Below are 22,825 nucleotides of genomic sequence, written 5' to 3' on the forward strand. Positions count from 1 at the left end.
ACCTTAGCATTTTCTGAGATAAAAGACATGCCCATGTGCTTGTACTCAGCCTTTTTGGCACAATCCATTTGTGTCTTTTTCTTTTTTCCTTTTAGCTTTTGCACCTTTAATTTGGGATAAGTGGTGTTTGAGGGCATTTCAGTCTTCCTCCCTGAAATAACGACTGGAAAAAACAAGTGTATTTCAGAGTTGCTTCCTAAGTATCAGAAACTTTCCAGTGATGACTTTTTTTCATGTAATCAGTGGTGCAAAGTCCAGCTGGAGGCCAGTCCTTAGTGGCATACTCCAGGGGTCAGTCCTGGGTCCAATACTGTTTAACCTCTTCATAATGACCTGTATGCATGGAGCAGAGTACACCCTCACTGAGTTTCTAGGTAATAAAAACTGTGAGGAGATGTTCATAGGCAAGGAGGTTATGCTGACATCCAGAGGGACCTTGACAGGGCAGAGAAATTGGTCAGCAGAAATGCTATGAAGTTCAACAAAGTCCTGCACCTGGAAAGGAACAACCCCAGGCACCTGTACAGACTGCAGGCCAGACAGATGGAAAACAGCTCTTCTAAAAAGAATCCTGGCCTTGGTGGACACCAAGCTGACCATGACCCAGCAATGCATCCTTTCAACAGAAGGCCAACAGCCTTCCTTTTCCTTCTGCTCAGTCCTGGTGAGACACATCTGGGTGCTGAGTCCAGTGCTGGGCTCTCCAGTACAAGAAAGACAGGCATACTGGAGCAAGTTCACTGGAGTCATATGAGGAGGGGATGAGAGATTTAGGACTGTTTAGCTTGGAGCAGAGCAGACTCAGACACGCTTTCTAGGGCTTGGAAGGGTCTGATAAATGGGGCAGGGGGAGGCAAGAAGAGGGAGTCAGACTCTTCTCAGTGGTGCCTTGTGACAGGATGAGAGACAATGGGCACAAACTAAAATAAGGAGTATTCCACTGAACATGAGAAAACTACTGCTCTACTGTGAGAATGGTCAAACCTTGGAAGAGGCTTCCCAGAGAGGCTTGGCAGATTTTGTAAACCTTATGGGTTGTCGCCCTGAGCAACTTACTGTGGGTGACTCTGCAGTGAGTAGGGATTGGACTAGATGATCTCCAGAGGTGTCTACCTGCCACTGCTGCCCTGTGAGTGTGTGGTTCTTGCCTGAGTACAGCAGAAGCACTGCAACAGCCTTTGTCTAGAAGCTCAAAGCTGACTCTTCTTGCCCATTTTTCCTTGTTCCAGGAAATATGCTTGTGTTTCCAGATGCTCATAGTTTCATTTTCCAAGTTTAATCCTAGTGTAGGAGTCAATTATTTTTATGTCCTCTTTGCTCTACTTAATTTGCAAAATGTTTTCATGAGACCATTAATAATTGTGCAATATACAAATTAAGGCTTTTCACATCCAAGACTTTGCCTAATGTATCCCATGTTTCTTTGTTCAGCAGGGAATTATTATAACCTATAGAAGCTGGGGTTAGCTGTGCTTGCAAAAGATGGGCTTGGATCTCTCAAACACAACAGAGCATCTTGGTTAAAGGTCAAGGTAGTTTCAGGATGTTACTGTATGTATGTTTGTTAACCATGGTACAGCTCTGAGTAAACAGCTTATTCTTTAAGCTCCTGTCCTCGTGTGTTTCCAACAGAAGAGTCATATAAGGGCATTGGGGTTGGTGGACCAAACACTCAGTTAATTCTGGTGGAGCATCCTCATGCCATCTTGTGTACAATTTTTAAACTGCATCTCTGTTGCTTTCATGCACAACTTCAAACTGACTGGTGAGTGCAGCTACTAATCCCAAGTAATTCTTTTTACCTTCTGTTCTTAATTGATAAGTCTAATGCAGGGAAAGTCTCTTAAGTACAAAACCCTACCAGAATGTTTGTATCATTAAAACAATGATGTTTTCCTTCCCTGTCTTCCTTTCCTAGTCTGGTTAATTCAGAACAATTTTAGTAACACTATCTTCCCTAGCTGGTATTCCTTCAGATCTGACTCATTTTGAAACTGGTTGCTTACCCTGATAAGCTCTATGGGCACTTTTTCTCAGCCTACTGCTGCTGCGAGTGAGGTGCCTTTGGGTTGCATGGTGAAGAAAGCCTGTCACTACTTGGCTTTGGCAGTACTCTTATCAGCTACTAATGAAGGCAGTTTGCATTGAAAATCCTTGTCAGATCTGTACTTAAAAGTCTCTGTCATAGTTTCTGGCTCTTCTTGAGCTACCCATACTTGGCCAAAATCCTTTTCATGTTGCACATCCTCTTGACTTGTCTGTTCTTGACTCTTGTCCACTTCTTGACAAGGTTTGCTTTATAGGTCTTGTAGCTGTTTTTCATATCTCTGTTTCATGATTTAGCCAGTCAAGGCAAAGATATTTCCTCTGATACCTCAAGCTGAGACTGCTTTCATCTGCCATTTTCATAGCATTTGAGCACTCACTGAATTATTCATCTTATCTACCACTAGTAGCACCATTGTGTGTGAATGATGCTTACGGGATGTTCTTGATCAATGTTAATCCATATAGTTTCACTGAGTGAAGGACTAGGCATAGGTTATTTCCTAACAAAAAGTGGGATTTTGGATTTATCAATGTAGTGGTTCCTGCATTTACTTCTGACCCCAGATGAGCTGTAGATGGGAGGGTAAGGGGAGAGGGAATTTGCAGTAGTGAAAATAGGAAAAGAAAGAATGGTAAAGCAGATCCCTCTGGTAGAATGTACTCCCTCTGCTTCACTCCTCTTGTTCATCTGCTCTCTTGTCCTGTGTATTAGTGGGAACAGAGTTTACAAAAGACAAATCCATCCACTTCTGTTTCTGAAATGTTCTTGACTCTGTATTTTGACTTACAATCCCTACATACATCTGGTGAGCTGAGTGTTCACAATCTTTAACTAGGTTTTATACTCTTCCCATCATTGTTATGGTTACTCAGTTGATCCTTGGATACAAATGATTGTGTTTCAGATGCTGGAATTTGCAGAAGCATGTAAGTCAAAACTATCACAAACTTTCAGTTTGGGAAGTGGTTTTCCTTTACTGCTTGCAGTTTGAATATAAAGAGATTGAGTTATCATGCAAGATCTGGCATGTACCATTTACCAAGAAGGCTATTTCTGCTGGAGGCCTCTGTCATAAACTGGCTGCCATAGGAAAGCCTACTTCTGTAAACCTTTGGAAGTAGGGTGGTGGCAGTTGCTGTTTGGCTATATTAAAACAAGGAAACCAGGTAGCAAATATCACAGTAGTTGAACATTCCTGTAAACTGAAAAAGAGAGAAAGGAAAATACATGAAGGAGGAAAGAGTGTATTTATAACATCCAGTTTAGCAGAAATGCAGGAGCACATCCTCCCTCCAGTCTGGAATGCTGTGAGTCAGCTGTGGTCTCAAGCTACCTGTGAATGGAGTTTTAAAAGAGATTGTCTCACAAATCAGTGGAACTCCCAGGGCAAAATCCAGGGCAACTCTTTAAAGATATATTTCAAAGTGATCAAAGATGCATGTGTTTTACATTGTTCACCAGGGAGGAGTCTCTCAATAGCAACCAGAGTTAATGCAGTCGTGAACTTGAGGATCTTTCAGCAACTGTCTCACATTTTGCTGAAATTATTATCCCATGAACCCTTTTTCCGAGCAATTCCTTAACCAAGCTCAGTAGCAGCCATTACATCTTCATCCTTCATCTGGTAAAGCAGCAGAACATTTACCAATGTATACATAGCTGAGAAATGCAATTTGACTGGTACATTAAAGGTATTTGGTGATCTTTAATCTTAGCATAACTGCTGCCCATCAGGGGTGCAGTAATGTGCTTCACAAAGCACACAAGAGAAGACAAGACCCTTAATGAGTTTTGGCTGAGCTGGGCACGTTCTGCACAGTGTTGTTCAAATTGTCTCAGGCTTCCTGCCAAATAATGCAGAAGAAAATGCCTTAGAGTATGCTAGCTGTCTATCAACCTCACAGAAAGTTTTCTCAAAGACAGTCTTTGATTTGTGAGTCAACCACTATTAAGCTAGTGTCAAAACCTTCTCTAGAGGCAACAAAATGAAGCACAGTTCTGCTGTTACTTCTAACATCAAAATATTAATCTTGAACTTAAGGCTCTAGGTTATTTTTACTGTGGTGCTGTGGTGTGTCTCTGGAAGCCAGGAAGGGTTTGTGGGGTGAGATATGTGGCTTAGTTTCTGAAATGATGGGAATAAAATCGGGGAATGAATGCATGGAAAGACTGACCATTTTGTAACTGACCTTATTTAAGGAAATAAGGAGTTTATCTTTAAAAGGCAAGCCTCACTCTAGGCCTCTAACTTGACTCACTTCCACATATTGGGACATACCTGTAGGATGAATGGCAAGTTTGCAGAGAAGTGCCGTGACCTTCCTCTGGTTCCACTAATCCACATGCTAAACATGGCAGGTAGGACTGGTTGGATTAGCTGGTGAGGGCATATTGGCTCTCTGGGAGGTTCAGGGGCTCTGCATTCTTTTTCTACCAGAGAAATGTGGTTTAACCTCATGGGCAAGCACAGTGGCCAGCTTTGAATTGACACTGCACTGCCTCTTCCACTGGACAGCAAGATTGCCTGTGTCTGGTCTCTCAGAGACTGCAGAAGAAGTCTTTGAGGAAGGGACACTAATGTTTAGGGAAAATGCTAGGGAATCATTGCAGTAGCTGTCCAACACAGCCCACACATAGGGCTTGAGTAGTCATGACAACTGTAGTTATGAAGCATTAGCATGGGACAGCATTCAAAAATCCTTTTGCAGGCTTTAAATAGCCCATCATGCTATGGGCTGGCAACTGCAGAGCTAGTACATGACAAAAATATATCTTCTGACTTTGAGGAACTGACAAAAAGGACACTAAGCCACAGGTGATCACTAAAGATTCATCCTAATTGCAAAGCATATGCATAACAATGTTATGTCTCTGGGTAGAGCATCAATAAAACCTACTTGAGATCTTCAGTAAGCCAAGCTGTAGACTAAGGATTTGTAATGATACCAGCAGGATATAGACACTCAAAAAGGCCTTCACACATCAACCTGATAAATTTGTTATCTGAATTTGAAAAAAGGCTTTTTAGAGCTTTGCCTCATCTAAGTTTGCATTGTTGTAAGAATTTAAAAGTTTATGTTGTTTGAGGTAATGTATTTGAAAATGAAGACATGAATTTAATGCCATGACTAAATTTGTAGGGCAAAAAGAAACAGAAAGCATAACTCCAGTGGTGGAGAATTCCTTGGATATTGCTTCAGAGTGGGTTCATATGCAATTGTCAGAAAGTTTTCATCTCTTCCCTGCTTCACTTTCCTGACATGGTATTCTTCTTTTCTTACTGGTCCATGTTCACCCCTGATTCCTGTTCTCAAACTTGTACCGCTTTCTTTCCACTGCAGTTTTCCTTGGTTCCCCATGCTCCCTACAGTGCAAACACATGATGAAGCTACTGTGGCTTCACAAATGACATGGCACCAGCTGTGCCACCACTGTGTATTCCCTGCAGAACGAGGAGTAGCATCAGCACAGCTGGCATGCTGTGACCTGGTCACAGCTCTGGAGTCTTGGGTTCCTATGTGGCAGCCTCTGCTCTTAAAGTGCAGTGTGGAAGTTACCTAACAAAAAGCCACAGTAGCCTGCACATAAGGAGTTGCTGAACTTGCTGTAGTCATAACACTCTCCAAGGTGATGGCCTCAGGTGGCACAGGTTTTGTGAGCATACTGTGGAAGAAGCCCTGTCTTCCAGGGAATGCTCACTTGTGCAGAAGGGTCGGAATATGATAGCAAAAGATCTGAAATGTACACATATACTCATGTTGCTGTATGGTACCCACATGCTGCTGCACTCTTTAAAGCCTGTGCCAGCCCTGAGCAGCCTTGGAGGGACAGGGTACTTCATTGGGGCAGCCTGGTACCAGGACTGTTCAGCCCAGAGCTCTGCAGAATGTGCAAACCAAGCTGGGGGAATGCTGCACTAACACATTTATATTGCTCCTGGTAACTGAGCTGGCTTGGTCAGGTCTGATTTTAATCTTGTACGGTGTGCTGCCTTGTATCTGTGAAGAGATTCTCAGTGGGCTTAGTCTCTCAGTCTCACTGTGAGATCATGGGGAGAATTATGCACCAACTACAAATGCCACAGATTCTGAGAGTTTTGGGATGAATTCTCTGCAAGTCCATACCTCCTTTGGCATATTGAGTAAGCCTACAGAGCCTACTTTAGACACTAAAAAATCCCAGTTGAAATCCAGTATCATATCCAAGGCTGTAAGTAGTTTGTTATAGCTTTGGATTGTCTTCTTAATAATTTTATTCTGAAATTTTGTTGCAATGAGAGAGATATGCTCATAGACATCCCATCCACTCTCAGCTTCAGTGCTTCACTTGGGAGGCAGATCCTTCAACAACAGAAATAAAAAAGAAAAATAGAAAAAAACAAGGTAAATCTTCTTCCAGGTTTTTATGTTGTTGCCTCCCAGGGTAAGAAAGACAGCTTTTTGTTTGTTTGTTTGTTTTCTCCTTGTGAAATGATTAAAGTAGGAGTGTCTGAGTGTTTCCAGAGGACTGGAAAATGTTATGAAGATTGTGCTTGCAAGGGAGCATCAGTGTCACAGTAAGGTGAGTTTGTGACACAATGAATGTTTCATACACTGCATGGGACAGAGGATCTTACTTTTACTTTAGTTAAAGTTATTAACCCACTGAGAAAACTAGATATGTGTTGGGGAATTGCTTCTGAATTGCTTTGTGAAAATGCTTCTAAACTATTGCCAATCCCATTTCCAGATACAGTTATTCCCAGCCTCTCTCTGTATTTACTCTTACAATGGTTTTTGAATTTGGCCAAAAGGGTTCAGATCAGTAAGCATCCTAGCTATTAGTCTTACACTTAATGTTTTCATCCCACCACTTCTGAATTCGAGAAATTTTGAATGTGCATTTGGTGTGCTTTCTGACCTTGACTTTTGAGCGTTCAGGCCAAGCACTCAATCATTACCATATAAGTTCATACCCTTGACATAACATGAGTAATTGATCTCAACTCTCAATTATTATGTTAAGCTTATATGGATTTAGAAGGATGAGATCCTTCCTAATTAACCTCAAGTTTTTTGATAAGATTACACTCAAGATTGACACTGACAGTTCATAATTTATCTGAATTTTAAGGAAGCTCTTCATAAATTGCCAAGCCAGGACTTCAGTGTTATAATAGAAATAGATTCCAAAACCCACTAAAAATGTTGAAAATGGGAAAGAGTTTTGTGAGCAAGTATAACAGGGTGGAAGATCTGTTAGACACCCACAGGGGACAATGTTTCAAAGGACACTAAGGAAGAACCCAAATGGAAGGCTGTTTTTCATGGCAACTAACATGAGCTAAACTTTATTGATCTAAACAAATAATGAAAATTTAACATAAGAAGCAGATCTGGAGGTGGTAAAAGTCATGAAGCCTGATTCTCATGGGCTTTGTGTCTAGTGGTTGGATTCACTTAAATCTAAGAAGGTCTTCAATGAATGCCTTGCTCTGGGATGAAACATTTGTAGTGTTTTGGATGTGAACTCTGCTTTAGCCTAACAGGTAAATTCTCTCACAGCTATCCCACTGAGCAGTCCTCTCTCCAACCAAAAACCTTCTTCTGTGTCTTAGTTTTTTTAAATTTAATGTCTTTGAGAATGCAGTCATTTTTCAAGTGTAGTTCTGCAGTTTCCAGAGGATAAGCTGCTCAGGGTCGGATCCCCAGTTAGCATTGTGAGGGTTAAATTAATGCAAAGTCAATCAATCCTTGCTAATTCACACCAGCCAAGTGTTAGCTGTAAAAATGTAACCTTTTTTAAAAAAAATTCATTTTTTAAATGAATTGATCTTGTTACTGTTCTGAGTAACTATTTTCCTAAAAATATGAGAAACTGTGGGCTTCCTAGCTGCTGTACACCAACAGGATCATATTCCTGCATGACTTTATGCTTACATGGCTTCCAAAACTGGAGAAAATGTTGTTAGCAATGTGACTGAAATAGATGATGCTTTGTGACACTGCAAGGAATGCAATATTTTGTATGGAATGGGATGGATGAGTACAGGCACTGAATAAAATAGGAGGAAATTTCAGCTGCTGATTATAGAAGAACTGCAAGTACTGTCCTAGAAACAGTGATGAAACTTGCATTGTGAGGCAGGACATCAGTGTTCTGATAGGGAGAAATTAATATGGATTCAGGTAAAATGAGAATTTTCATGTAGTGTCATTTCTATTTGAGATTGATTAGTCTGACCTTCACTATCTTTCTGAAGACAGTGAAGTAAGTTTTGTTGGCTTTTTTCCCTCTGGTCTCACTGAGATTAGAGTGTGGATTGGCAGATAGACCAGCCTTGTGTGCTGCAGAAAAGGCAGCAGAGAATATTAGCTCACAAGCACTGGGAGAAGATATTTAAAACCTTCCACACAGATGTTGATAAGCAGAGCTGTTGATGGACAGCTGGTTGCAACATTATGGTCATATGTTTGTAGACCTAAGGGAATCAGATACCAATGTCCTCATAAATGCTAGCCTGGTAATTATATATGACAGTCTTATCATACAGGATTATCAGCATTTTGAAAGTGTGTCCTGAAGATGGAGATACAACAGTCCTCTATAGTCCAGCATCAGACAGCAAAACATGTTTATCATGAAAGATAAATTTTGAGATTCTAAATATATAGGTTTAAGACCTTGATAATAGAAGGTAAAGCAATTTTAAAAATGTTGTATATTGAGAGAGATAAATGTATTAGAACTGTTATAACGACCCTGCTATAGACCCAGAAGGATAGAAGGGATGCCATCCCCTTTAAGGGTTGGTTGCCTTTTTCCCTAGTTTTACTGATTAGTATCTTTATCAGTGAAGACTTCCACTGAAATTAATAAGATTAAATGTGTTGGTGTAGCCTGACCCTCTAAATTTCAAGTGTATCTACAACATTGCCAGTTTCTGACTGTGCAGTTCCATTTTGCTGTCATATTTGAGCGCATCATTGCTTTTTTTTTTAATTTATTTTAATTTTGTTTTATAAAGCCAGTTCTGGTTTTAGCACTACAGACTCTCTGTGAAAGCAGTTTAGAAAACCAAATATGTCACTTAAGTGAACAAAAAATCAATAGCACACAAAATTCTGGGAAACCCATTCTCCAGGAAACATGCATCTATATTTTATCTTCTTGACTATGTAGTTCAATTATCAGCTTTGCCAACTTCTGCTAGAGACACTTTCCTGGCTCTCCAACAGAGTCCTCATCAATTCCTGATGCCCTCTCTATTTTAAATGCCTGTGTAGTTCTCCTCCTTCCTACTTTTCTACTGATACTACCAACTTAGATTTTGACACCCATTCTCATCCTTTGTTTTGCTCTGCTTATAAAGTGCTGCCACTGATTTTGATGACAAAATACTTGATTATCTCAATATATGTTGAGTAGGTAGCAATCCTTCCCATCAGGAGTAAGATAGCAGTTAGTTGATCAAAGATATTGTTGCCTCACCAATTAAACTGATGTGAAAAAATCCCATGTGTAGAAGCATCTTCTTGTCCATGTGTCAATGAGAGCTGGATATCAGCAAGTTCTTTTCCTCTTGAGCTGTGCTATATGATTTTAGCAGGGTTTATTGATGTAACAAAAGTGGTGTTTATCACCCAGTTTTGAAGATGTAGGAAAACCAGTGTCACTTACTCCTTCCAGTTTATTTAATGAACTGGCTCATCTGAATACATAATTGTGACAGTCACAACTGAATCAGAGCCTAAATCCTCTCTGGAATTGACCATGGAATGGCGTAAAGAAGCATGATACCTCCCTTGTCTACAATAGACTTGCACACACGTCTGCATAGCATCTCTTCTATTGCTATTATGGATGGCAAAATTTCTTGTGAGGAAAAAAATCAGGTTACCCATCAAATGTCACAAACATGCTGCTGGCCAAAAGCTGGAGACTGACATTAAGCCAGAAGTATTTTAAAATATTTCTTCATTGGTGTTTTATTTAAAGGTCATCTGGCATGTTAAATAATAGGTAATTTCTAAAGGCAGTATGTGGAGATGAAATGGATACTGGACACAGTATGGCACATGCACACCTACTGTTATCTTATTTCCCTGGATGCACTCATTGTAATATTTGTGAAATGAATATACTCCTCAGATTTTTATAATCGTTTGCCCAGGTGAATTGCTAATTAAGCTTTTTAAGGTCAATAAGTGATTTTCTTGGCATGCTCAGAAAAGCCAAGACACCAACCCTGTCAGAGTTGTACATCTGCACCTTTTCAAACCAGCAACCTGGTATCTACCGCAGACAGACAAAAGGTTTCTGAACTGTTCAGAGGCTGATGGTGATCTTAAAAAGTGGCTGCCTGAGCTACTTTCTTGTTTCAATTTCTGTAATGAGTTTCTGATTTTAATTTAGCAGAAACATGAAATTCAGTACACTGATGGGGCTTGTCTAAGACTCTTGACACAGACATCTTCTTTATCTCCCTCAGTTTTGGAGCTGCTCATTTCCTCCTCAGAATTACAAGCCCTCCTTACAGAAGGGGTCTTGGAAAAGGCAATAAGTGTTATCAAAGATCTACCTGAAAAAGGCAATAAGTGTTATCAAAGATTTACCTGAAGAATAATATACTATACTGGCCTCAATTAGAGGATGGGCATCAGTTCAGTTCTCTTCAGAGGAAGCATTTCTTCCATTCTTACTTATGAACAGGAGAAAAATTGCTGCTTCATCTCCCTCATGGTATCTGTGATATATAAGACATCTCAAAGGAAATTTACATCACCCTGTTATGACTTTATACCTCCCCCATCAAATAATGGCCTTGAGCATGGAACAGAGACCTGAGGGAAATATGACAGAGAAGGAAGAGAGCCAAGCAATTAATAATATTTATAATACTTCCTATGTTCAATAACCTATGATAAGGTTAGTTCCTTTTTTTCTTCATTATTTCTCTGCATAAAAGTCACTTCAAGACAATATATATATGTGCACAAAAGCAGTATGGAAAAGACTTGTTTCAGACTCTTTGTGTGGGGGTTCTGATTTTTGTAGAAGTTTAAGGATGTTTCTAGGGTATAGGAGGAAAAAGAATCCATTTAATTCACACTGTACACTATGGATACCCAGGGAATCCTTGTGCTCAGTGATATCTAGGTCTCGCACAGCTAAAAGTACACAACAGAAAACTTGGGTATTTTACTGGCAGGAGACTCATCTGCTTAAATAAGCTTAAAGAATAGAAAGAGAGATATAATTGCTACAAAATTTATGTGTGATACAAAGATATTCTGTGTGTTCACTCAGGTATAATTACCATCACATACATAATACTGAAGGAAAGAAATACTAGGAAAAACAAGAGGGATCACTTGAGCATATTACTTTAGTTAATTTGAGGTAAGGGAGGTGCTACTCAGCATAGCAGTGCCAGAGGCTGGCTTAGAGGACAGAGCTGCTGATGTAAAAAGTCAACATGTCAAGTTACACTGCTAAGTGGAGCTGATTTTATGGTGGGCTTTTCACACAGGTGATATTACCTAGTTTTTAATTACTGCAGACAGAGCGTCTTAACATAGATCCACTGGAGGACATATCAGTTGTCATTTTGTTGGTTCCAGTAAGTGCTCCGAGGTCCCAGTTGTTACTGTCTGTGAAACATGCATTGTAAATCTTATCCTATGTGAATATCCTTGGTTATTGATTCTTCTGTGAACTCGGCAGTCCTGTCAATAAAGGAGGGGGGAAAAAAAAAAGAAAATAATTAAAGGAAAATCAGCGTCCTTGCCTTATGCAGTAACCTGAACAGTTCTTGGGAAAGAGTCCAGTACAGGCACAGTAGCATGGTTAATTAAAGCAGTTACATCGTTAGTATACTAATTTAGTAGCATGTAGATGTTTGTTCCATGTATCTCAGGGACACAGTGTAATTGTTGCCCTTCTGTTCTTGGTTTATAGTTTTGTGGGATTATGTGCAAGCTGAGATAAAGGTAGAAATGCTGAAACAGTTAACTAATACCTGAATTAAAAGACATATAATTTTTAGGGAAGACTTTTTAGTGCCAGAAAGAACACAGTTTTATCAGGTTATTAGGGCACTAGAAAACTGAGGAAGCTGTTCTGAAATGGCTAATGTATGGATCTGGCCTTCTGCCAAGCAGCCATTGGGATCCATAACATGGCAGAGGATTTTGCAAACTCCTTGTTCCCCAGGACCCACACAGGCAGATTAATGTATGTGGGTCAGGTTTCTCTCTAGTCTGGCACTGCACCTTAGCTTATTACTCTTCATGGTAACTCTGCAGGGCAGTGCCACTGCTGACTGAACTCTATAGTCTGTAGCAAATTAGGAATGTTATGGACAAAAAAGATTTTTACTTCCCCTCCACCCTCCCTATTCTGTCACTCAGAATTCATTAGTTAATTGGTTGCACAAGGTACTGCATAGAGCTACAGAATGATGCTGAACCTCTGCTCCAGTCTCTGTCCTAATTTGTATGGAACAAGATTCTCCAAGTGTTTCTACTTAGAGGTCATAGAAAAAAAAATAATGCTGCTGACATGACATTCCTTTTTCAACACTATTAAAAACTGGAATAATAGAAATTTCAACACCTCACCCACTACTAGTGTAAATAAAATATCATTCACTGTGTCTCACACTAAGTACATTTAAGAGAAGGATTTGAGCTTTAATATGTACATTAAATAGCAAAAGGCAAAATGTGCCTTCATGCATACATTGACTCTGCTGAAAGACTCACAACCAAATAGGAGCAAATTTTGGCCCCTGTGAAATCACAGTGGAACTTAATATAGTACTTGCAAGAATTCAAAGCACTTCATTCAGCAAACTGTTATCTTACTTGTGTTTGGAAAAACCAAACATCCAAACTGTAGTTTCAAGCTTGCAATCCATGATTTAATGAGCGTTTTATCACACAGGACAGTATTGTCATGATTCATTCATAGAGAATATAAAAATAGGTATTGACACTGCAAACATTGTGAGAGCTCACCTTACTGCTTCAAGAATATTATATTCATTATGGGCTTGTGGAAGGAAATGGACTTTGGGATTTTCTCATTAAAACATTGGAAAAATATCAATTAAAGCAAAATCCTAAATGCATTTGTCACTTTACCTGTCAGGACTGAGACTGGATTAGGAGTTCTGCTGATCTGCAAACATAAAGGAGTCCAGAGCCACTTGGAGAGGCTGATAGCATGCTGTCTGAGAGAGTGATGAGGATCACCAAACTCTCCAGAACTTAATAATTCGTGCCAATGAAAGCTGACAGAGTAATGCTTTTGTTCAAACCTTAAGTTTTCTCAGAGGTGCTATTCAGTTCCATACACTTCACAGGCTATCCTCAGAACCGGCCCTCTAAGTCCTGATATCTCACATATGGGTATAAGGATGTGCAAGGACTACCCCTGCCTTGGTCAGATATTTGCCCCATGTTTTCCTCCCATCAAAAGACAAAAGCTGAGAACACATTTCATATTCCCCTATTTTAAGAGAATGTCTGCTGCTTGGAAATTCATGTTACTTCTCTCTCAGAGAAGAAGCTGTTGTTGGTTATTACTTCTTACTAGCAATGGAAACCTTATTGGGCAGGTCCATAAGGAGAAAATATATTTCTCAACTGTCATTTATTGTCTTTTCCACTGGGAAGCCCTCAGTGTTTGGGACTGATGCTTCATGACATTAAAGTGTTTCAGATGAAACTAAATAGTGTTAAGCAAAAATTTTACGAGATTTTTTTCCCGAGTTTTCTACTTTGGTTGCTCTTCACAGGTCACCTTGTGGCTCCCAACCGCAGAGCTGCGGCAGGACAGCAGAGGGCGATAGCGCTCAAAGGAGGGGGGAAAAGGCTGAGCATTTCTGCCGGGCACCCATGGCCGGAACATCAGCCCAGTAAGCAGCCGTCCATCGGAAACAGGCAATAATTACATTCGGGTTCCTTTGCTCTCCTGTGGGTGAGCACTGGTGTGGGTAAGAGGCAGTAGCGCCTCCCTGCCCTGCCCCAGAGGCCACCAGCAGCAGTTGTCCTCCCGAAACGGGTCCCTGTAACTTTGCTGGTGTCCTGGCAGCAATCCAGTCGCCTCGTTGGTGATTCCTCTCAGGCAGTGACCTTGCTGGGTTACAGCAGCATGCTGTACTGACTTTATTAAGGCGTGCCCTTTATTGAGAGTGTGTTTAGTGCATGTGTTGGGTCTCTAATTAAAATGCTAAAATATGGTTCCAGGAGAAAGTTTAACAGATTATTATCTTTCCTGCACAGAAGGAAGAGAGTACTAGGACATATCTGTTTGAAGTGACTGTGCAAATGACATTTTGATGTTCCATATTTATTGTACTCTCCCCCAGCACCTTGCATATAAAGGGCTCAATTATACCAGCCCGTCCCAGAGAGAGGTCAGACAATGAACCTGAGTCATGACCACTCTCTCTGGCCACCCAGTCTTCCCCTAATCCAGATTCCTTTAGGTTGGAAAAGACCTCCAGGATCATCAAGTTGTACCTTTTTCTCTGCCTCCCTTGGATGGGATGCCATTTTGATCAGGGTAACATCAAACATTCTTCCATGCTGAGCTATGGCTCTGTGGTACTGTGACTCTTAGCCCCTTTTCACACAAGCCAGAGAAGGATTGATAGTGTCTCATCTGAAATCCAAGCTCTACTTATAATTCATCTGTTCCACCATGAGTTTCACTGGGGTACGTTGTTAGTGATGTGAGAAGACCAGCTCCTGTTCCCTTCCACTGCACTGCCTGGCAGTTTTGGAGTAATGCACTCCTGGGTTTGTCAGCAGAACTAATTTGAGTCTCCCTGCAGAATTTGTTCCGGTTGGCTTTTTTTACCTTTTTAGCTTCCTTATGGAGATTTTTGGTAAAAAATAAAAATCAAACAGTAAGTTTTAACCCAAGTGACCAGACAGCTGAGTGATCAGAAGGGGTCTGTGGCAGGGTTATTAGTAGTGCCAAATGTCTCATTATCTCTCTGTGTTGGTGGCAGTTGTTTTGGCAGAGCCATAGGTTGGGAGCCCCGTGCTGTAGTGCTGATTTGTGTGCTGCTGTGCTCCATGCAAGAGGGACATGGAGAACAGGAAGGTGTTACTGAGTATTATGAAGTCCTGGTGGGGTTGGACATAACTGGGCAAGAGCTCCTCCTGTTCCTCTTTAAAGGTCAGATAAGACACAAGAAATAGTGACCTGCTTGGTCAGTTGCCTAACAATCCCACAGCAATGTTTTCCCTTTTCTTCTCCTTTCAGTCAGATAAACACTGCAAAAGCAGCCTTGCCCTGTTTATTGTCATAGCTTCCTGTGTGTGGGGGCAGGATGTACACAACCCAGACACTGTAGGGCTGGCTCAGGGCAAAAAGTGCCCAAATCCTCAGGCTCCTGACATGCACAAAGGAGCAGCTTGCAAATTATGAAGATATTAATAAGTTTTGGCTTTCCCACATTTTCTATGGGCTTAAATGTTTGGTTTTATAGAATCCAGTGTACATGACTGAAGCCAAATCAGAATCCATGGCAGGCTCAGACAAATACACCTTATTAGCTTAGCAGGAAAGACAGTAATGAAAGAAACGCTGAGTGGAAAGAAAAGGAAAATTCTTTATTCTCTTGCCACGTGGAGCTTCTGACAACATGGATTTGTTGTTCTCTCTTTGATACTGTTACACAGGCATCAGCTTTACTAAAGCTGTGGATGTTGGAAGAATCTGTGGTTTGCAGTACAAGGCTCAGTTGAGTTCAGGGTGGCAAGTCAATCAAAAGACATTAATTTGCAAAAAGATTCCTTTAAGAAGCAGCCCTAGAGGGGATCTTTTAATGAACACTACATTTTTTTGCCCTCTTTCTCTTCCTCACTTGGAAAAAGGTATAAAGTTCCTCTTCCCTGAGGAAAACTGTATTGCATTAATGTTCAACCTCAAATGACTTGTCCTCTGCCTTGTGCTTTGGAAAACAAAGCACAAAGCAGAGGTCCTGGCCAGAATGACTACAACACGGATTTTGTTCCAGAATTTCAGACCTTATGTCTCCATATTCTCCACTACCATCAGCACACTCCTCCCACCAGTGGCAAAGGGTTCTTCTGCTGGGTTGTCAAATTTAATCTCCTGTGAGAACAAGAAATTAAAAAAAAACAATAAAAAACAAACAAACAAACAAAACTGAATGGCACCCTTATCTATCAGCGAGTTCATCATCATCATTAAGATGTTAGTCAAAGTATCTTTGAAATGTTTTCTGACTGTTTCAGGTTTGTATAGTCCACGCTATTTTTTACCAGAAAGAATATTTTAAAATTTGAAGGCTGCCTTTAACACTCAATTTAATTGTATATTTTAAATCCTATTCCACCAGCAGAACAATTTTCCCCCCCCGTGCTTCTCACAAAATGTATCTGCAATGCTGGAACAAAAATGTGGAAAATGTTAGAAACTAGGCAGGAACTAGGCATCAATAAGATACTACTCTGATAGCTAATTTGCTAAATGCTGTGGTTACTAAATACTCCTCTTCCTATGCCTCTGAAATACTTTTATTAAAACTTCAGAAAGTGAATTTCTACTGGGAATTTTTGCATGTGTTTCTAAAGTAGAAAAAACCTGAGCTAATTTATGTTTAAAGATCAAATTGACTTGCAGTTGGGAAAAGTTTAGTGCTTCAATTTTTTTTAAAATTTGATTATACCAGATCATTTCTCTTTGTTGAAACCTTAATCTGTTTGTTTGTTGGGGTTTTTTTTTAGTGGAAATATTTATTTGAAAAGGTCGGCAAGGGCATAATTGGGAGACAGTGGGGAAAGTTGTTTTAGTGGGGTTCCTGCTTTGGCTAACGACCTTTAGATGCGGATGCTTGTCTTAGCACACAACTTTGTGGAGTTCATTCAGCCCTGGATAATTATTCAATGGGACACAGCTGGTTCTTACCTAGTCAGCACTCCCACCAACTTCACTGGGACTGCTACTGCAGGATTCAGCCCCACATGAGCTAGATAGATAAGGGAGCCGAAGCTGTTTTGCTGAGGCAGAGAACAATCATTGACAAAATAAATCCACTGAAGGAAGGAAAGAAATTATTACTGCAGCGTTATGTTCACCTTTGGAAAACTACTCTAAGGTATTTTGCCACTACAAGTGGGAGAGGGCTTTAGGTGGAGCTAAAATACATGGGGAAGCAGAGTTCCTTGGGTATTTTTGTCATTTAATGTTTTCTTTAAAAAAAAAAAAAGAAGTTTCTGACTAAGCAGGGATTTGTCTGTTTTATTTTCTTATTTTTACTGGTGTATTTGTGTCCCATTTGGTGTCTATTGGGACAACTTTCTACTGGGTAGTGTCGGAGGAGGCCCAGGGTTTATACAGTGGCAAAAATACTACAAGAGATGGATAGACGAGGACGCCGAAGTCCAGGAACCCAGCTCCCCGAATATGGAAGCTCTGCGAGAGATTTATAAGGACTCTAATGTTCACACCCTATATTGATGCTTCCCCAGTCTAAATGTTATACCCTTAATGTGGCTACCCTGGTTATTTTTCCCTTAATAGTTCCTTATCCAAGTTTCCTCTTCCCACAAAACCCTCCGGGTCGCAGCCCCCTGTCCTGGCCTGACCCGGCCCATGGGGGCGGTTGCTGGCGGGGCTGGCCACGAGGCGCCGCTGGAGCCTGGGCGGGGGCTGTCCCTGCCTCGGAGTGCCGGAAGCCCTACGGTAGACTTTCCCCGCCCATCTCATTCTCCCATTGGTCCTTTTGCCGCTCCTCCCCTCCCTCCTTCCCTTCGTTTGCATGCACCCAATGAAGTGTGTTACTCCGCCCTGTCTCCGCCCCTCTTCCCTGCCTACATCCGGGGAATTCCCATGCTCTCCTTATAAGCTAGCGCGCGGCATTAAACTTGGCTTTTCCTCGTGGACTCCTGGCAAGTGCAGACTTGTTCCGTTCGGGGCTGTCGCCGGGCCGGGGGCGGGAGGAGCCGACCTCGCTTCTAAGGGGCCTGATCCTAGGGGAGCCCTGCTTGTCGCTTTCCTAGCCTTGCTCCTGGAAGCAGAAACCTCTCCACCGTATCAGTGGGCTATTTTCAATCCGCTGATAATTGACGCCCAACGCGGTGGTGGTATCCACTATGCCGAAGCAGCATAAGCCACGGGACGGGTGAGTCCCTCGGTCATCAGTGGACCTCAGAGGAAGCGATCAGGCAGAGAACCTCGGCATTTCTTCAGCTCTTGGCTGGCAATCCCTCGTTGTTTCAACGTGGGACCGAAGGACTGACCCTCAGCCTACCTTTACCCTGGGTAGGCAGCCCTCCGAGCAGACCCTGCTCCCTATCCCCTTTATTTCATTTATTAAAAATGGGGAAAATTCTCTCTAAGAGAGAAAAAGAGACTTACCGCCGCCTGAAGTCCCTTCTAACTCACGGGAACTGTAAAGTGGACAAGGCCGCAATAAGATCGTTAATGAAATACATGGCTAAAGAGAACTACTCCCTGCCGTTTCATCTTACTACAACGGAATGCGACTGTTTAGGCCGAAAATTGTGGGCGGCGGCTAACAGAAACGACGAACATGCCTCGCATGCAATAGTAGCATGGACACTGATGAACTCAACCTAGGAGCAGACCAGGCCGCAGGGATCCAGGGGGCCCCAGGACAGAGTAGCGCAGGGAGTTGCGGTCGAAGCGCGGTTCCAGCGTCGCGGTTTCAGGGGCCCCCCTCCACCGATCCACTGGCGAACCCTGGAATTATTGCTAGCATGGTGAAGGCCGCCGTTGGGGCCTCTCCATGTGCACATGTTGGGTGCCCACAAGATGGCGGCACAGAGCGTGGTGAAGGGCCACCACAAAATGGAGGTTGGGGGAAGAGGGAGGAAACAGCTGATGCCCACCCCCTGGGCATGGTGTCAAAAGGGGAGGGGCCGATCTCTGTGGTAGGCGGTCCCTGTGAGCCCTTACGCCACACCCAACTTCCTCTTTCCCACGGTGGCCCCGCCCCCTCCCTTTGTCAACATCCGGCCCAAGATGGCTGCACCCATGGACCAGGAGTACCTGGATTACCAGAGATGTTGTTACCAACGTAGATTGTCTCCATCAAAACACCAAAAAAGCCATCATACAAAGGAGAAGGACAATGATCTTGCTTAAATCCTGTTTGGAATGCACAAGTCTTGTGTTGAGAATTTTCTTCTTTATATGTTTATATTGTAACTGTCTTTTAATTATGTTTTGCAGATCTCTGAACAACGTATAATCATTTACATGGGCCATAAATGGGTGTACTAGGAATGCATTTAGGTCTGTGAGTGTGATTGCTTGAATGTGGTGGCCACCAGTGTGAATGAGATAGTCAGGGTGAAGTATAGATGTATCCCTACACTTATTATATTTATCATCCCTGTGTGAATGTTATGGTTTTCCTAGAGGTGCTCTCTGATGGCCACATGCATTTCACTGAACTTTACCCATCTAAATTCAATTAGTAATTCTACATTTTCTTTATTATCAACACTTCTTGAACATAATTTACCATTGCCTAAATCAAGTATTTATATCTCATTTTAATTGTGCTAACATTTACTTTACATGCATTTGACTTCTTTTGATTGACAGCCTTTTGGTTGGAGTAAAGATTTAATAAAATAAAGTGTTAGCAGGTCAGAAGACGGTCTGTGAAAGGGCAGAAGAAAGTTTGTTTGTGTAGGGTAAGATAAGGATGGCCAGTGCAAGTATAGGTTGGAGAGAGGAGCAGGAGAAAGAATCTGAGAGGTAGAAAAAGAAAGGAGAAAAACGAAAAAGAAAGGATACAGGTTTGATGAAAATATAATGATAAGAAGTATTAAAAGGTAGTGAAGAGAAGAACATATCTGAAGAGTGACAGCTATCATTCGAGTTTCATTTACATGTATTGCCTTTTATTGGGAATTTAAGTTGGAACCTGCAGTGTTTCTTTACATATCATTAATTTTTTTAATGTATAAGTTAATGCCTCATGGAATTTTATTTAAAACTGATTACTTTTTCAAGCCTACAATGATTTGTAAACCCAATTCCTGCCCCAGTTTATTCCAGTTAAGGACATTGCTTAATCGTTGCTGTATTTTTTCTTGTATGTTTAAGTCTTTTCAAAGTTTTAAAGCTTTTCAAGCTCCTCGTGCCTACCCGGCATTAAAATATAAAAAAGGAGAAGGGTAGGACAGTTTTATCCAAACTAGTAGTTAAAGAAAAAAGTGAGAAAGACAGAGGGAGTGCTTTAAGATCATAGGACGGAGAATGAAAGAGAAAACTTCTCTGATGTTAAAGGGAATAGGAAAACATGTTTGGCTATACAACTGGGATACTACATTTGAAGAAAAATGTTGGTACAGTGCATGCTTCTGAATATCATTTTTCATTGGAAACTATTTGAGCATAGAACTGAGACCACTGAAATGCGAATAGTACAGGTAAATTAAAGGTTTATACAGATAATACAAACACAACCTATTCATTAAAGAAAACTGGAATTGTAGGAGACAGCAGGGCTTTAAGGAATATTGCAAGAGGACGGATAATTTTGAAGATTGCTGCAAAAGAAAAGAGAAAAAGAATAGTTTGGAGGAGAAATAGTTCTAGATGAGTGAAGTGAGCATCTGATGATGCAAACAGTCTGGGAAGAGGACATACATGTTATTGAAGATACTTAGGGATAAAGTAAAATAAACTGTAGATCATATGTGGAAGAAGCTCATGAGGGATTAAAATACATGTGAAAAGTCATAGCAGCTCATGATACTTGATGGGGGAGGGAGCAAGACATGGGAAGCAGGAGGAACGATGAGTCTTGAGTGTGAGGAAAGCTGACAGTGGCCTAAAGCATACCAGGCAAAGCTAAAAGCTAGTACTGGAGAGGGCTTTCAGAGAGAATTGGAGCTGCTGAGGGCAGGATGAGAAGGCAAGTATGCAAACTGTAGAACAAACCCGGGGTGAGGCCAATGGAAGCACCCAGAGGAAATGAGATAAAATGATAAAGGGATTTGCAGAAGAGAAATATTATCTGAAAAGCCAGAAAATTTGGGAGAGCTTTAAGGAGATCATGTCCTTAATTCTCATCCTACAACCCTGCAGCAAGTATTGCAAAGGGGACATACCAGAAATCTTTATTCACTGGTAATCTCTGTCATAATGGCCCCTTGGAGGTTTTGGCAGACTCCAATTTGAAATAGCTCTGAGATACACTGACATTAAAAAAAAAAAGCCACAGCGTAACTTCAAGAGCTCTTAAAAGTGCCCAAGCTCAATGAGGAGCCTTCACCTGCAATTCAGGGTCTGGAGCTCAGCTTTGTATTTCAGTTTCTCCAAGCAGCTCCTGGTTTTAAAATTTGTTATTCTAGTAATCCTCTTCCCTGAGCATTATCATCAAAGGTAATGCTGGAGAGATGGGGGTGAAATGAAGGATGATTTAGTGCTTTCCTGTCAAATAAGTTAATGGAGGGGGCTCATTACATGGGTAGCTTAGTAACAGTGGATGGCTATCTGACCTAAGTAGGGGTTTGCCTCCTTAGTGTAATGGCTCTTTCTGGTTTGACTGTTTATGAATATGAATCTATAGTCCCTGGTATCTGTGGCTTCCTTGTGCCTGCAGGTTCATAGGACAGGCTGTTTCCAGAGCCTTCAAGAGGTAGATAATTCTTTGCAAGAGAGTTAAATAAAAGTCCTGTTTCCTACAGTGATATTTATTAGTGGATTTTATGCGTCTCGATGAGGAGAAAGGGAACCAAATATTGCAGGTGAAATACACCTTGAGCTCAGCTGAGTGCAGCTGTTAGCATTGTACAGGTTTTAACACAGGCTACTGTGGGCTTCTCAGTGGTCAGTGGGCCACCAGTGCTGAATAACATATGTGGGACAGGAACTGTCTGTGTGTCTGTGTTTCTGAGTGTTCTGTGTGCCACACTCCTTGGGAAATGAAGTCCTACAAGGAGCACTGATGCTATGAGTGACTTACATGTATTAATCAACTGTCCAGAGATACAGAGCGATAACAAGGTGAGTCAGTCAAAGTCAGTAAGAGATACCGACTTGCACTGGTTGCAAATCTGACAATGTTTCTGAAGAACATAAGAAATAAAAATATTAAACTAGAGAAAAACATGAGATTGTGTTTATGGCATGTACCCCACTGGCAGTGTATAGACAGAAAAGAGAACAGAAAAGGTAATTATTCATGAATTATATAAATGGTGGATATTTATTTTCTGTTTGTTACTCCACGAATTGACTGTGGAAGAGGTCACAGTTTTCTCAGCTCTTCCTTATTTTAAATTATTTGTCAAATTCTTCCTGCAAATAATTCACATTTTAACTCATCTGCAAGGAGTAGACTTCTGAATTGATTGGGTCTTTCAGGGTCTGTGAATTGTCTTCTTTTCTACTTTCCCATTGACTTTACAGGGATTAGGTCACCAGCATGAATGATGGATGCACATCAAAAAAATTGCCATTTAATAGCCATAAGCTACACTTGCTTTTTGACTTTCATAGAAACAGATGCAATTCCAGCTGGGAAATGTCAGGTTCTGAGAGGCAAAATTTTTTCCTAAGAGAAGACAGTTCTGGAAACCCTTGTCCCAGCTGAGTTCGGTGAAGTGTTAATAATACAAGGAGGGACAGAAAAATGTTTTTCTCTCCCTAAGGAGGTGGTTCTCCATAACCAGCTTTTAGTACCAGAACCACCCTCACTCCAGTCAGTAAGATCAATATCAATTCAAAGGTGCAGGCAAAAAAGATGTCATTGCTAGTTTTCAGTCT

The 22,825-nt window shown here is 41.2% G+C and overlaps 1 long non-coding RNA gene across 1 annotated transcript in view; it reads left to right on the top strand.

Annotated features, from left to right (window-relative positions):
• The first annotated feature begins 1,668 nt into the window (after positions 1 to 1,668).
• LOC139675502 (uncharacterized) overlaps positions 1,669 to 22,825 on the top strand; it is a 30,917-nt gene continuing 9,760 nt past the window's right edge. The window contains exons 1-2 of the long non-coding RNA XR_011698492.1: positions 1,669 to 1,765; positions 13,833 to 13,952. This is a non-coding gene — a long non-coding RNA (uncharacterized lncRNA). The remainder of the gene's footprint in view (positions 1,766 to 13,832; positions 13,953 to 22,825) is intronic.

This window comes from Pithys albifrons, chromosome 1, assembly GCF_047495875.1.
Source record: "Pithys albifrons albifrons isolate INPA30051 chromosome 1, PitAlb_v1, whole genome shotgun sequence".
Lineage (NCBI taxonomy): Eukaryota > Metazoa > Chordata > Aves > Passeriformes > Thamnophilidae > Pithys > Pithys albifrons.